The sequence below is a fragment of the Miniopterus schreibersii genome (assembly GCF_964146895.1).
Source record: "Miniopterus schreibersii genome assembly, chromosome: 5".
Classification (NCBI taxonomy): domain Eukaryota; kingdom Metazoa; phylum Chordata; class Mammalia; order Chiroptera; family Miniopteridae; genus Miniopterus; species Miniopterus schreibersii.
Window position 1 is genome coordinate 82,686,297 of NC_138106.1, and position 17,327 is coordinate 82,703,623.

A 17,327-nucleotide genomic window follows, 5' to 3' on the forward strand; every position below is an offset into this window, starting at 1 on the left:
TTCTAAGACTTCTCTTCAGCTAATCTTCAGTTGGTTATTCAGGTTGATTGTTCTATAGTTTACTTGTAATTCCAGTTTAGTCCTGGGAGGAGTTTAGTGTAGCTGCCATCTACTCCGCCACCTTCTTGGATCTCCCATGGGTAGCTTTTTTCCCCTAAGCCTCAGTTGTTTATTGTTTTTTTTAGAGACAGAGGAAGGGAGAAAGAGAGAGAGAGAATCACTAGGCCTGGGCTCCCATGGGTAGCTTTTAAAAAAATGCTTCAGAGTGTCCTGGCAATGGTACATTACATAAATTACAGAGCGAGTGACTCAGAACCAGAGCTTTAATAGCTTCTGAACTTGAGAATTTTCCGGAATTTGTTGTAGGCATATTTTAGTTTTTGTCAGTGAGGACACCCCTCTTCTCAATCATAGCCGCAGTTTCTGCACTGGGTACTCACCATAAGGTATCTTCTGACAGAGCCCTTCATGCAGCAGTAATTTCGTTCAACATGTTGTATTTAATACCCAGATTCATTCAGTGCTTAGTATGTGCTAGACACTGTCCTAAGAAAATGACATGTTGAATTAGTCAGGGTTCTCCAGAGAATCAGAAACAATAGGATATATCACATATATATATATAACTAGATTTGTTAAAAGGAATTGGCTCACGTGATTACGGAGGCTCAGAAATCCCAGATCGGCAGTTGGCAAGCTGGAGACATAGGAGAGCTGAGGGTATAGGTCTAGTCCAAGTTCAAGTCTGAAGGCAGGAGATGACTAATATCCCAGCTTGAAGGCAGTCAGCCAGAGAGGGGCTGGAGAGAGGGTAGAAAGAGGGCGAGAAAGAGAGGTGGGGGAGGGGACTCTTCCTTATCAACCTTTTTGCTCCATTCCTGCCTTCACCAGACTGGATGAGGCCCACCCACACTGGGGAGGACAATCTGCTTTACTCGGCCTGCTGATTCCAGTGTTAATCTCATCCAGACACACCTCACAGACACACTCTGAAATAATACTTGTCCAAATATCTGGGCACCCGAAGACCCGGTCAAGTTGACACATAAAGTTAACTATCATATATGTGTTACTTGGTTGAATCCTCACAGCAACCCTGTGAGGTCAGCAGCACCATCAGCCTCACGATTTGGGGGAGCCGGGATTTCGGCCAGTTGCCCTTGGGAGCTGGGAGGCTTACCCAGGGCAGCGGGTGTGCTCCCTCCAGAGCCTGCCGCAGGAAACAACCCTGGGGCTGCCCTTCGCATTTCAAGTGATTTTCATTTTATTTTATTGGATAAGATAACTTTGCAACATCAAATAAAAATTTAAAAATAGTTTATTATTTTTATGTGCTACTTTCTAGGCCTTTTTCACTTTTACGTGTAATTTCAAAAAGGGCCCTAGCTTGCCTCAAGTTTACTTAGAAGCGATGATATCATAAAGAGTGTCACCCTCACCTGGCCCCGGTTAGTCATTCAGTAATAATAATAATAATAATAATTATATGAAATTATTTTTACCAATTACGTTTATTAAGTAATTATTAGTTCATAAATTTTTAATGTATTCCCTTCTCCTGGGTTACTGTTTATTTTCCTAAATATAAGCAAAAAAAAAAAGTAAATCTATTACTTAAAGAAGTCCTTTACATCAAATTCTTTTCATATCCAGGGAATACAAGATGTCAAATGTTGAACTTGAGGAATGGGGATATAGTTAATTTTCTTTTGGTCTCTTTTTTTATTGCCCTTTTTAATATATCACAACGGAAAAATATATAATTCACCTTAGTTTTAGAAATTTCTGTACAATTACCGATTAATTAAGTCAAGACAAAACTGGGCCAAAAGTCCCATAAGAAACACTTCCCGTGGCTGCAGAACCGTCAGAGCTGGTCCATATGTCACCTCGCTTCCAAAGACCCATAGCAGCCTTTCTTATCCCGCCTCAGACGGCGACAGAGCCAGAGCATAGCGACCCCAGCCTGTTACTGATTTCCCCCCAGACTCTTAATTACTTGGTGGCAGACCCAAGAACAGACCCAAGCTTCCTGACGCGCTGTGCTCTTATCCGCTCTTGTCAAAGGAGCCAGCTTTCTGAGATCTTTCTGAAGAGATTTGATCACGTCCCCTCGCCCTGCTCTGTGCCTCCCCTCGCCCTGGTGGTCATCACTAGTGAGACAGGGACCTCTCTTCCCTGAGCTGGGCCTTCACGCAGAGCCTTCCCAGCATGGGTTCCAGGCGGTACCAAAGGGAGTGGCTCCAAGGCTGAATCTACCTGCTCTCCCTGTGGAGCAGTGATGTCCACACTGATCCCTTTTCCCCTTGGTACCTGGCTTTGTTTCTTTACCAATCATGGTCACATCTTTGCACTTCCTTCCACTCTGCTTGAGAGAACATACTCAGGCTGGAAGCTACTTTCATCCCAAAACTGGTTCCCAAAGCACAGGAGCAGGGGGGGATCACGCCTAACCGTTGGTTTTGCACGCTTAAAAAACCTTGAATGACTGGCTCAAGCTCACACAGCTGGGTTCATGGCCGAACGAGACCAGTACCCCCGAGCTGACTCTTTGTCCAGTGCTCTTTTTACCACTCTGCCTATCTGACTCTGGGCTTTATCAGACAGAGCGGAGAATATGTTCCTGGGAAAGGACACGTGTAAACACTCCTCCATCACGCTGGCCGTGGCGGCTTGCCGAGACAGGAATGAGGCCAAATTTAGTGGGTCCTTCAGCCTGGTGACCCCGGTGGAAACAATCCCCTGATATAGAGCAGAGAGAGCCAAAGAATAATGTGCTGTCCTACAGAGAACAAAGCCGGGGATGATTCACTCTCCTGATCCCGGTTGGAGATTTATCGCTGGACGCTGTCAGCAGCTTTGCAGGAATTCTTATCTGGATGCTTGTCCTGAACACATAATTCCCTAGTTACTTCCTCATGGTTCCCAAATGTTCAGAGGCTTCCTGGGCATGCTTCTCTAGTGTCCTCTTGGTGCTTAGCAAGAGACCCTTTTAAAACGTCAAATAGTCTGGGGTCTGGGCAACTCAGTTTCTCTGGATCTCAGCTTTCTCTTCCTTAAACATCAGAAGTTGCACTAACTGGTCTCAAAGATCCTTTTTGGCCCTGAAATCCTATCACAAGACACATTTGAGGAAATTCTTTTAAATAGGAGAAATTGAATTTTCTATGTCTTGAAACTTGGCTACTTACCTACATGCTAATGGGAACAGACAGGGCGGGCAGGGCCTGGCTCCCCGTCCACTGCAGCTCCCAGTCCCCGGCAGTCATCTCCCACCACACGGGGAAGAGTGCTCTTGCACAGATCACTAATGACTTTTTGTTGACAAATTCAGAAAACACTTATAAAGTAAAAGAAAATTATGAAAGCGCTATGAATATGTTCTTATGAAAAATCAACAAAGAAGAATATGTATATATTCGGAATCGTATGAATATCTATAAGCATTTACAAATATATCATTTTTAGGGAGACCTGTTCTAGGTGTCTTAGTTTAGTTTTATTTGTACAGAAATGGGATCAAATAAAGCACATTAGTCTGTAACATGCTTTTTTCACTTAACAATATACCTTGGGGTTTTTTGCCATGTCAGCCCACGTAGTCTTTCTTTTTAACTCTGCAGAGGGTCCACTGAGTGGATATATCATGCTTTGTATAACTACTTATTTTTGTTAATCATGGTCCCATCGAGGAAGGTTTAGTTTGCTTCTAGGGTGTTATTATTTCAAAAAAAGCTACAATAAACTAATATTCTTGTCTACATATTTAATAATTTCTCTAAGATACATATATCTAGAAGCAAAACTGTTGAGTTTACAAAAATGCACATTTTGCATATCTAAAAATTCTGCCAAGTTGTTCATCAGGATGGTAGTACCAATGGGAATCCCCATGTCCCTGAATTCTCATTGATCTTTCTTTTTCTTAATATTTGCATTTTCTTCATTACTGGCAAGGTTGAGCGCGCTGACATATGTTTTTTGGCCATGTATATTTCTGTCATGGATTGCCTATTTATACCCTTCGCTCATTTTTCAGAGAAGTTGCATTTTTTTCTTATCAATTTGTAAGCGTCTTAAAAAAAAATTTTTTTTTACCTTTCTTTGAACTTATGTACTCATTACCTAGCTTCAATATTACCAACTCATGGCCGATATATTCCCCAATCACTTCTACCCAGTGTAAGGATTATCTAGAAGCAAATCCCCAAACACCATACTATTTCATTTGTTAATATTTTTGCAAGTGAATCTAAAAGATCAAAGCTTTAAAAAATCCACAATATTATCATCACATCTAAAGAGAAAAATAATTCTCTTATATTATCAAATATGCAGTGTTCATATTTCTTCTGTTAGCTCTTACATTTTTAAAAATAATTACTTCAATGTCATCAAATGTCCAGTAAGTGTTTAAGTTTCCTTCATTATCTCACAAATCTTTTTTAACAATTTGTTTGAATTTAGACTCAAAGAAGGTCCATGAATTTTAATTGGTTAATATGCCTTTTAAGTTCCCTTTAATTTATAGGTTCTTTCTCTCATTTGCTGAAGAATTCTGGTTATTTTTCCTTTGGAGTTTCCCACAGCCTGAACTTTGCTGATCGAATCCGATGCTATCATTTACCATGTCCCTTTGTCCTGAGTATTTCTTAAATACTTGTAGTTAGACCCAAGGCTTGATCAGATTCAGGACTGATGTTCTGACAAGAATGCTTCAGAGGGGTGTCGTGTATTTCCAAAGAGGCTACACAACTCTGGGTGTCTCTTTGCGAGGTCAGCAGCCATTTGTGGTTGTGTTGGTCTGGGTCCACTCGGGCAGCTGAAACCACACGGTATTTCAAATAGATGGCGTTTAGTATCAAGGATTATTAGCTATGATGGAGATGTAAAGAGACCTCTGAAGGGTATCCTATATCCAAGGGAGGCTACCCGGGGAAACAAGCTTGGAAAGGAGGGCTGCTTGCCAGGCTGGGGCTCCGACTTAGTGGGAGAAGGTGCAGCACACTGGGCAGCAGACAAGTTCTCTGGGCCCTCGGCCAGGGCAGGTCCCTGTCCCCAGGCAGCCCAGAAAGAAGCAGGGGCGCAGGCTGGTTGAGGCCGGTGGGCCCTCCCTCCATGGGGGTGGAGGGCAGGAGACCTGAAACCACTTCCTGGGGCCCAGGCCAGCTGACCTTGGAGAACAAGGCACAGGAGGAGCTAGGCCTCCACTGCGAGGTGAGGCCTGGCGTGCACAGCAGCCACATCCCAGTGCTGAGGCAAGGTGGTCACTGGGCCCAGGATGTGGTCCTGAGGTCTGCGAGGTACTGCGTTTTCTAAGCATCTGGGTGGGGCAGAGCACACACTGTTGACAGGCCCTGCAGCTGGGGCAAGAAAAAAAGCTCATACACTGAGACCAAGAGAAGGCCCCTTCCTCCTGCAGCGTCCCTCTAGCGCCCTCTACTGACAAAGCTTAGTATGGCGCTCACTGTCAGAAGTGCTTCGAGTCCAGTTCATCATCACAAAGCGGGTATTGAAGGGTGGCTTGGGGGCTGAGAGGCGGTGAATCGATAACTGACACAATGATCAGTGGCTAGGTGCATTATTTCATTAGGCTTGCAAGATGGTTATGTTCTAATTCTAGCTAATTTCGTATATTAGCTGGAATGCTTTTAGAGAAAGAAACTTCCCGCATCTCTTTGGCTGTCCCTGAGACAGGGTCCACAAACCTGGCTCTTTCTCTGCTGCTGCCGTTTTTTCTCCTCTCACATACTTCAGGTCCCTAGGCTCCTAGGACTTTTGCTCCTTCACCACGTCCAATCTGAACCCTCTGCTTTCTCTCCAGAATCTTCTCACCTCTGGTCCAACATCTGACTTCAGGTCAAAGCTATTTTCTTACCAGTAAAAGATGCTGCTTTTACTTCCCCCAACTTCCTGAGTCTTGACTCTGCCCAAAAATGCCCTGAACAGACTGTATGGGAAGTGACAGTTTTCACTTACAAGTTATGTAATCTTCACAAACACCTTATGAAATGAATGTCACTCTCCTGGTTTAAACACGGGGAACCCGAGGCTTAGAAAGGCGAAAGACTTCCAGGTCTCCAGCGGCAATGGGAGAGCTGGGGTTAGAACCCAAGTCTGCTCAGCTGTGGATCGTGGGAGCTCGCCAGCCTAGGACTCAGTCTTCTGCTGCTTTCTCTTCAGGTAACTGAACTCACTGGCCTCCTGGCTTCTCACCAGTTCTCTATTTTCTTCTGAATTTCCAGGTCATGAAAAATGTCCTCCCAGAATCATCCTTTAAAACTCTCTTCCAGGACCACCTTCTCCAATACTATCCAACCCAGGGCTTTATTTCCAAGCTGGGGTTTCTTTTAGAACAGTAGCCTAATGCCATTTAATTGCATTTAACCCCATACAGTTCAATCGCAGTATATTCTCTCTGGTCTCAGGTTGTTGGAACACACACCCAAACTCTCTAGTTTTGAAGATGCTGCTTTTACTCCCGCCCCCCCCACCAGGCAACACACACACAAAAGGGGGTGAGGATAGAGGTGAACACCCCTCGAAGAGGCACCCATGCTGCTCGGGGCATTGTAAAGGAAGAGATGGACAGGACAGGCCCTGCGCCGACGGGACACTGGCACCGATGGGACACTGGCTGGCTCCATCCTGCACCCTCAGGAAGCTGTGGGCCAGCTGGGAAGCCCTGGCTCTGCAGAGCCGGCCACAGTCCTTTGAAATCTCTCTTCCTCTCCTTCCCCAGCTCATACTCCCTCCTTCAACACTCACCTGCCACTTTCCTTTTCTTTTGAGTCATCGCCTCCCCCCCACAGTTACCCCTCCCACCTCCCGGCCTTCCTTAGCCCCCTCTGCTCGGGTCCTTCCTTTCTGTCCAGGGCCCCCTCTCTTCCTCTCTTTGCTTCCTCCCACCCAAGCGTTACTGGCAAAATCAAACGAAATAACAAAAGAGCAGGGAGTAAGTAAACAGCTGCCTCCCGAGCATGGAAGTCTCTGGAAGTGGCCTCCATCTCCTCTGCTGATGGAGAGTCTCCATGTTTCAAAGCATTTGGCCCTAATTCAAGGCCAGTCCCATTGGCCACGGAGTCATTGTGTTGAGATGAAGGTAAATCCAGGCAGTTTCTATTTTTGGATGCAATTGTGTTTCTGGAAAAGGCTGCACATCACATAATAGGAAATCCTGAGAGTGTGAAGACTGTTTCCTGCCAGCTGAAGGATTGTTGTCTTTGGCTGTTTGGACAACAGCAGGAACCTTTGAGTAAGTAGACAAAGGTGGGGGGGCCGGGGAGGGAGGAACCCGGTCGAATCGGTAGATGAGACGGTGAAACGTCGAGCTGGGAAAGTGGGGCTTGTCAGGGAAGGTGATTTAAAACTAAGTGAAAGCAAGTAAGTTGTAGAACCCGTTAGAGGGTGAAGAGCAGCCTGATTACTTTGTAAAATATCTGTGGAAATGGGGTCAGCCAGGGCAAGGCATTGTCTGCCCAGTCTGCTGTTATAAAAATGGTCCCTCATTAAATGGATGCCTAACGGATACTGCTCGGTGGCGATAACGATGACAGTCAGTGACGATGACAATGACGGATGGCAATGATGGTGTTGCAGAAAGTCAGTTATTTTATCCCTTTCTGCTGGGGCGTCGGGATAGCTCGGAGGCAGCCTTCTACCCTTCCCCGTGTGAGTCGCCTGCGATCAGTCAGGCCAGGCTCTGACTCGGAGTCTGGCACGAGCCCGGGAATCTGCATTTCCAGCGCGCTCCCAGGTGAGTCCTGCCGGCCGCCCAGGCATCGCCTGTTTACACACGAGGGGCCGGGAGCCCATGTCTGGGAATGGGTCTCCAGAGTGTCCAGTCGGGGTGGGGCAGAAAGTAAGGTAAAGCTTGTCAATGTGGGGGCTCTCTCTCAGGCCAGGGCACACAGGACACTCTCTTTACTAAAGCAATAGAGAATCTGTTGGGGGGGGGGGGAACACAGCAGCCTTCTTTGAGTAGAGCAGTGGCTGTCTTCTGCAGGCAAAGACTGACTATGGGAGATGTTGTTAGAATTGGGCTCCACCAGTGCTGTTGGGGGAGGGGGAGGCATTGGGGAGTGGAGGGATTGAGCAAAAAAGAAAAGAGAGAGAGAGAACTTATGGGCATGAATGATAGTGTGATGATTGTGGGGCGGGGGAGGGGGTGGAGGTGGAAGAGGGCATGGAGGGGATAAATAGTGATGAAAAAAATTAAATTAAAAAAAAAAAAAGAGTTGGGCTGCACAGTGAGCGGGGATGGCATTATTCTGGAATACCAAAGGCATGCTGAGGCAGTGGACCATCAGAGAAAGCGGAAGCCAGGCAGAAAGACAACCCTGGGCGCTGACCTGCAAGGGCCTCTGGTGATGGCCGATAGAATGTGGTATCCTAGGGGTGAGGCCGTGGGCAGCCAATGCAGGCACTGCTTGACCTGTGTGACCAAAAGGGTCAAGAGCAAGTGAGCAGAGGCTGGTGTCAGCTGCCACCATGGAAAATCACAGCCCCTCGTTCAGTTTCTAGCAGCGAGTCAGTTCTCAGACCCAGAGCTCATTCACTGAGAGGGAGGCCAGGTTCCTTTGGGAGGAATCCTGCAATGTACCACATCAAATATATTTGGTGGCCTTCCCCTAATTCTCCCAGGATTCCCACAGCCATTTACCCCAATAATTCCACAGTGGGCAAGGAGAATACCTAGACCTGTCAAGGTCTGAATTGGCGCTGATAGCAGGAGACCCAAAACACCACCGCGGCCTCTTGAGAAAGGAGCACAGAGAACCATGCAATAATGGCCCGGGCCGTCTCCAAATGGGCCCAGTGGGTTCATTCCCCCATCCCAATGGTATGCTGGTAAACCAGCTCGCCACATAGAAGGGGAGGGAGATGGGCGAGAGGGGGAAGGGGGAGGAGGGGTGAGAAGGAGAAGAAAAGAAAAAAAGCCTGATTGGAAAGGGCATTTGTTAGTTTTTCTGTTATACTCACTCCCATGACGGCCAGTGTCAAGCCATCCATGTGAAGTGATATAACATGAATTTGGGAGATGCAGGAAGAAGATGGATGCATTGGACACAAGCAGGAGTCATCTGGGAGGCCGTTAGAGTGCAGGCCGGGTCCAGTGGCTGTTTTGGCGAATGATCCCTTCCCTCCCACGGCAGGGACAGGGACACTGCTTACCGCCCAGCCTCACTGAGGCTTCACCATCACCACTGGCCTAGCAGCAACTAGGAGGCGCAGGAGCAGACCTTCAGGACAGCAAACACTGTCTCCAGGTATGTGCGTGGGGGAAGCCTCCGGCTGAGCTCTAGCAGGGGGAGGCTGCCCTCTAGCTAGTGGCAGAGGCTACTTCTGCCAGCCCAGAGGTGCCAGGGAATCTGAGAGTTTAAGGTTCTCAAACGCATCACCCCGGGTTCCCCACCTCAGATTTTGGGGTTCCATTCCTTTCTTATCAGGGCCCGCCCTTCCCCAAGGGAGACACGCTGAAGCTGTGACTCCAATTGCCTTTGTTACTCTGACACTCAGACAATCAGCTCCTGGACCTGGTTTTCTTCATGACCAGCCTCGGGCTGCAGGAGACAAGGGTTTAAATGCTACCATGGAAGCCTTCAGTGTTCACCCTGTTCTAAGCTGACGGTTGGCTGATCTGAGCCTGTCCTTTCTTCTTTCAGGGCTTCAACTGCAGTTAACAACAACTACCCGACTCTGTGATCTTTTGCTATTCCCAGCATGCCAGAGTTCCTGCATAAGCTGACACATCTCTGGCCGACTTCATCCTAATTCTCAAGTGACAACCTTACAGAACTTATCTACAAAACTCCGTGTAATGCCAGCAATTGAGCCTGTTACCATTGGGCTGGTAGGTGATCCAATCCCAGAACCCCCCGGGGGTCTGCTTCCCAGGACCACCTCCAGCACCAGCCGCCTCAGGCTGGGTTCTCCAGAATTGGACCTAGACACAGGGACTTCAATGCAAGTCGTTCACCTGTAAGGGGATCCCAGGAAGCAGCAGTAAAGTCAGGGAAGGGCAGGAAGCCAATAAAGGGTGTGCTAGCAAGCAGGAGCGCCTGGGGACACTGGAAACACCCAGGGACATTTCTCAGAGTTACCCACCTGCCCCGAGGGATGAGTAAGTTCATGTATTTATCCATCCACACCTCAGCAGTCATTGCTTGAGGGCTGGGTCTGGGACATTAACTCCCTGGCAGCCCCAAACAGCCCACAGCAGAGAAAAATCAGATGTTTACAAAATAGCCAGTAGTGTTTAGAGGTGAGTGCCAAGGAGCTATGGGCTGGGCATGTCAGCCTCTGCTGACCTGGTATCATAGAGTTAATGTAAGGGTCACCCTACCCTGGTGGTAGTAGCAATGCCACACACACACACACACACACACACACACACACACACACAATCAAGAGTAGACCCAGCCCAAATGGGGATGGTGCTGGGAATTCTTGGGGAAAGACATGGTAGAGGCAGGTGACCTTGGTGCTGGAGCCACAGGGTGGCGCATGTTCTGGAACCACAGTTCCAGCTGGAGAGCTAGGATGCTGCCCCCCCCCCACCCCGTGTGGTGTGACTTGCCAGGCCAGTTCCCCCTTGAGACTTCCCACTAACACCGGGACACGTGGTCCATGGAAGGATTTATCCGACAAACCCCTGCTGCAGGTTAAACTGTCCTTCCAGGTAACAACGCCTGGCCCCAGTTAAGACGACCCCTTAGAGAGTGACTGCTTGGGTGAGATTTCAGGCACACGCTGTAAGAAAGCTATTTTGAGGCACAGTTTTTTTAGGCCCCTCAATTATGTGGGAAATACTAAGAGTGTCTGCCTGCACTGCAGAGGGTTTTCAGTCATGTTCACGTAGTAACCCGGTCGATCCTCATAACAGCCCAGTGCAGACGAATGAGGGTGGGCACTTTTGTCCTCTTGTCACAGATGAGAAAACTGAGGCTCAGCAGGGTTAAGTGACCAGCTCCAAGTTCAGAAAGCCGGGGAGTGGTAGGGGAGAGGCCTAACCTCACTTCTTCGGGCTCCGTGTCATCCTGTGCTCGTTCCGAGGCCAGCATTTCCCCTAAGCTGTCTCTCCCTTTGGCTGTTGGAGAGCCCCTGGTAGCAGCAACGTCTGGGTTGCTTTAGCATCCCCAGCGCCAGCATATTCCAAGTGTTTAGCATCTGTCTGCTCAGCCAAGGAATTTCCAAATCCCCCCAGAGACTTGTAAAGGGATATAGCAGCCTTTGTTAACTCCTTTTCTTTGTCGCTCCTCCCAACTAGACTTACACACAACACATGCACAGACACACACACACACACACACACCACTTCAATTCTGCAAGCTTTGCTCCCTTGATGCTTCTTGGAAACCCTCACACTATAGAACCTGAGAGATCTAAACCAGAGGGGATGGGAGGAGCCCTCACGTGCTGTAGGAAGCACAAACTGCTCTCTGGGAATGTCCCTACTGTTGGCCAGTGGAACCTCCACTGACTCCCGACCGTGTTCAGAATGACCGGGCTCCCTGGCTGGGACCTCTCCTGGGTCCGGCGGCCTCCGAGGGGCCAGCGGTTCAGGAGTATGCAGTGACCTTCTGGAGCCACAAGAGGGAAGCAATGGTGTGGGGAGCCCGGCTTAAACGAGCCGCCTGCAGCAGCAGTGGCCCTGCCGAGGCTGAACCCACAGGACTCTGGACAGACAGCGGAAGCGGGGGGAGGAAGACTGAGGAGCAGAACAGAGAGAAAGTGGGGGAAAAACAACTGTCGGGTAAAACACATGAGGAAGGGGTGCAATTTTACCTGGCCATATTTTACATAAAAAATAATTGGGTGGGGAACTTTCATCGTTTTACTTAGCACTATTCTGACTTTTTTGTGGGGGCGGGGAAGAAACATACAATATTTTCATAATTAAGAATGAGCACACATGTCTTTAAGACAACTGGGAAACATAAAACAAGCAGCCAGCAAAACTCCAAAGTTACTCTGCCGTTCTGGGAAAAATCAATGTCGGTGCTGGTTTTTTTTCGGGTTATGAGGCCCTGCCCCCATGCCACCATCTCTACACTTATGTCATTGTCCCCACTTTCTTCATTCATTCCCTCGTGAACTGTAATCACCTTCTGGGCACACTACCTCCAGCCCGAAATTTAACAGAAATGAATTCATAGCAGATAGTGTCAATGTTTCACAATGATTCTTAACTGAAGCTGTTATCATTTCCACTCCTTTGTGAAGATAAATCCACACATGAGTGATGCTATTAATGAGCTATAAATTTTTAATTACTAGAACGTCATTAGAAACAATAGTAAAACTCTTTTAGTTGCCTCCTGGAAACCTCCATTTAGAGAATTTGTTTTGTGTGTCCTAAGAGGCACAGCTATAAAACAATGAGAATGATTTAATTAAACACCTTAGGCCTCATATATGTAATTGACACTTTCCTGCCAACCATGGGAACCAATATGGTTATTACAGGCATCGAAGCCTTGGTTAGGAAATCGCCCTCTGAGGCCATTTAGGAAAAATAAAATAAAATAAATTTATGTCATGCTTCTTTGGGACTCAAAGCTTTTCTGGAAATTAATCCACCCTCGGAGGATAAGACTCGCCACCTGCATTAGAGGATTAGAGGCTCCGGTCCCAGAAGGAGTGGGGAACAAACGGCGCCCGGCCTTGGTGCTGGGCTGCAGTTCTCTGTTTGGTGGGAGAGGTTGACGCCCTGTCTGTCTGTGTGTGATGCCTTCAGAGCCTCTCCCTGTCCCACACAGCTCACTGTCCAGAGCTTCCCAGCCATCTGCTTATCAAAAATCCACAGCGAGGGCTAATATCTGTATAAAAAGCTGGAACAAAATGCTGGAACTGCAGGCATCTGGAGGCATCTACCTGGGGATTGGTGAAAATTCATTACATTTTCCTTATATTATGTAATGATGAGCATTAAACTTGTATGAAAAGTCTAAATAATATATTTTAACATTTTAGTGAGTTTGCTTCCATCAACATAATTTTTAAAAATCAGGTTTTATGCTTAAAATGGCTCCTCGCATCAGTTCCTCAAGACATTTTAAAATAAGCTCTTCTGAGTTTTGAGAGTCACCATTAATGACTTTGTCTGCAAAAGAAGGTGATAAAATTTTATGGCCAATTTTACAACCATTCAAAAATTTACAACATTTGAAATTATAGCAAAAGAGAATCCAGCTCGTCTTCCTCCTCTTTCATTGACAAAAGGAATCTGGCCGTTTCCTGTGATGGGGGGAAAGGACTTGGAAAGCAGTGGAATGTTTTCAGAGCCGTATTTCACAATAAGGGCTCCAGCTTGCCTGCCCCACCAGAGTGCCTTCCTCACAGCAAACAGCCAGAGGCGCCGCCGGGATACGGAGACAGTCAGGGAGCTACAGAGGCTGGAAGTCAGGCTGGAACTTCTGCCTCTGTGGGGCACACCTTGGGCTGCATTCTTGCTTCTTGGGTCCCTGGAGCCAGATTCTTCCGGCAGCTGAATAGGCCCCTCATCTGGACAGGCACTGCTGCCCTCTACAGGGGATGTAGCTGCCCAGGTGGAGGGCACCTCCTTTGCTGCCCACAGATCACACCTGCGCAGCAACCAACACAAATGTCACTAGTGAGGCCCCAGACTCTCCAGCCTGGAGGCCTCAGAAATTTGGGGTCTTCAGGCACACTGGTAGGCCATTTTGTACACCCCACTACAAATCACTGCGGGAAGCACTCCTCCACGTTGGACCCTGGGAGTCTTCTCCGCTCACAGCCTGCTCAGCCAGCTCCTCAGGGAGAGGAGGGAGGGGGACCCAGGCCACAGCTCCACAGGCATTGGAGTGCCCTCAGCTCACTTTGCACCCAGCACAAGGTCCCTTGGAGCTCACTGGGGATAGCCACAGACACACAAAGATGTTTTAGGATCCCTATCTGAGGGTATCTGTTGCTATTAAGATGTGACCAACAACCTCTCTGCTTTTCAAAGTGGAATATCTAAACATTGTTGCAGATGTGGTTGGAACAATGCTGTTATTGGAGTAAGTGCACAACAACCCAAGGTGACTACTTTGAAAGAAACAGCACTCACTCGGATATTAAGCTTCTCATGTTGGAACAACCTGCCTCTTCCTATCTTATATTGTAGTTCTCTGTTATCTGCAGATCAAGAATTCTGCTGTGTTTCAGAAGCACCTAATGCTTAGGTGGGTCAGCATGAAATTAGCTTTGTAAGTGGGCTTCTTCTCATATCAGTAGCAGCTTTGTACCTCTCATTTGTATGTAGCCCCTCACTAAGTGACAGCTTACCCCCAAACTTAGCAGCTTAAAACAATGAACACTTGCTCTCTCATAGTTCTGTGTGTCAGGAATCACATGGGCCTAGCTGGTGCCTCTGGAGTAAGGTCCCTCATGGGGTTGCAGTTTCATCTGAAGACTCGATAGGGGAGGATCAGCTTCTAAGCTCATTGCATGGCTGTTGGCAGGATTTAGTTCCTTGTGGGCTCTTGGACTGAGGACCTCAATTCCTGGCTGGCTTTTGGCTGGAACCTTCCCCAGTTCCTTGCCACATGAGTCTTTCCATGGGGCAGTTTTCATAACAGGGCAGCGGACTTCCTTCAGAGTTAGCAAGCAAGAGAGCGAAAAAGCCACTAGATTTGTAACTTAATCTTGGGAGGGATATCCTATTACTTCACTCGTAATCTGTCTCCATAAGCCCAGCCGATACTCAAAGGGAGGAAATTACACAGAGGGTAAGTAAGAGAAGGCAGGAGGCAATGTTCGTCATCACAGAAGTGACCCACCGCACTCCCCCAGACGTCTACCCTTGTTCCCTTCTCTGAGGCTCTATCTGGGTTATGCACTGATTGCCCCATCCCCTTAGGATAGGAGCACCACTTGATTCTTGTTAGTATCTCCTTTATATTCGCTCATTTACTCCTTCATTCAACAAGTATATATTGAGGCCTACATGTGCCACATACAATGCTGGTGGGCCAGTGGAAAAGTCACCTTTTATATGTACAGAGTTTCTTTCCTTCAGACCTCTTGCCTAGAACCCTGTGTCCTGCTGCAGTCCTCTCAGAGGCCAGTGGGTGCCTGGAGAACCCACAGGGATTGGCCAGGTCAGAGACACTGTGTCACCTCTCTGCTGACAGGGCCTCCTCCTGATGCCTCTCCCTGGAGAACCAGACTGGGCACCTCCCCCTCTTTCCAGCAGCCAGAATTTGTGTCTCTGTCCTGAGCCTTCCAAGTTCAGCTCACCCTGCCGAACTCTGAGTGATGGAACTTCTGCAGGCCTCAGTTTCCTCCCAGGATAACGGCCTATGTAGTAAACCAAGATAACATAGGAAAGCGCTGAGAACAGTGGCTGGCAATAGCAAACATTTAAACTGTATCCCTCCCAATATTGTTATGATTCTGCATACCTGTTCAGGCGGCTACAAAATTAGTCACAGAATCATACACATCTGATCCTGTCAGTGGAACCTCGATAAAAAGGCTATACTTGTTTCCTCCAACTTAATCATCACTCTGAGGCTCTTTTCCTAAAATCACATCTGATTTCATTATGGAAACCTGAACTTCTCACCACCACTGGTCCCCCCCCCCCAGGTTCCTGTACTGCCCCCACTCAGTGCAAGGCTGTTGGATGACTAACGTGGCCACCTGCACCATTCCCCTGCCCCAGCCTCACACGGCCCAGCGCCCCGTGGCTGCAGGTACTACAGCAGGAGGAATGGGGCCAGGATTTCAGTTTCCAGCTCACTGGGGCAGCCTGTCTATACAGGCCACGGTAAATCGCGCACCAGCTATTTGGAAAAGATCACACAGAAGCCAGTGACACTCTTGAAGTTGGGGGTCCCCTCCTCGAGTGGTTGGTTAACTTTAAGGAAGGAAGAAGTGCCTGGAAGGAATTGGCGAGCCCCGCCCCACTCCCACATCCCGAGTCCTGGCAAGGTGGCATAGCCGCTACACTCAGATGGCTGCCTGCTCTGCGGGCGCTGCTCCCCTCCACAAAGCAGGTGCTGCTCGGGGAGAGCGACACTTGCGCTCACTGGCTGCTGAGAATTAGGTTCCGGAGGCCTGGCTCACGTCTAGTGGTAGAAATAAGCGTTCGCATTCTCATCTTAGCCTCCCATCTGCGGGCTGATGAATAAACAATTAAGGAAGTTGGAAAGCCTGTTGCTCACCACAAGCTAAGATTACCACAGCCAGAGAGGAGGGAGCCTCTTCTGGGGTGAATTCAGAAGTGCTGTCTCTGAAACACAGAGGTCTGCGCTCTCTCCTCCACGGGTGGGCTTGTCCCTGATCAGCCTATAGCTGCCTTCCTCTTTCTGATGTGTGCCCCTCACTCTCCCATGACTTTCTTTCTTAGCCTCTCCCCGCCTTGCTCCCCTCCCATCATTTTCCTGTAAGCTCATCTCCTCCAGGCTCCACTTCTCACCCTTGGATCTTCATCTGACAGGACACGCCCTCCCATATTGCAGGTCCTCTGGTCTTCTTCTCCCACCCACACAGCCCCCCTCCCTCCAACCCTGACCCTCTGCTGCAGCTGTGGTTGGGCACGTAGGGCCGAGAATGTGGATGGGTGTCCCTCTATCCCTGTGCCAGGCTAGTTGGCCACGCTTCTGTGGATGAGAGTAACAAGCACTGAGAAGCAGAATGCAGGTTTTTCTTAATGGTAGAGGGTGACTGGCTTCGGGCGGAGCAGATGGATGGAGTGGTAGGTCACTGCTCAGTTCCCGCCTCATCTCCCACTCTCTCTGCACCCAGCTTCTTGTCTCTCTCATTAGAGGCATGCTGGCTTCCATCTGGATCTCTAATACTATCTGACAGGAGGGTGACTGAGGATTAGCAATGATCAGTCAAGCAATCTCCAGAATATATAAAGAATTCCTACAGCTCAACAACAAAAAGGCAAAGAACCCTATTAAAAATGGAAAAAGAACCTGAAGAGACATTTCTCCAAAGAAGCTCTGCAAATAGCCAATAAGCACATGTAACCATGCTCAGTAACATTATCCTTTAAGGAAATGCAAAGCCAAACTACAATGAAATAACACTTTATATCTACTGGAGAGCTGGAATCAAAACAATGAAAAATAAGTGTGGCCAAGGATGCAGAGAAATTGAAACTTTGGTCCACTGCTAGTGGGAATAACTGCTAGTGGGAATGTAAAATTGAACAGGCGTTGTATAAAATAATTTGGCAATTCTGCTCCTATGTAAATACCCCAAAGAATGGAAAATGGGGACTCAAACAGACCCTAGTATGCCAATGTTTATCACAGCATAATTCACAAGAGCCAAAAGGTGGAAACAACCCAAGGGTTCATCAACAG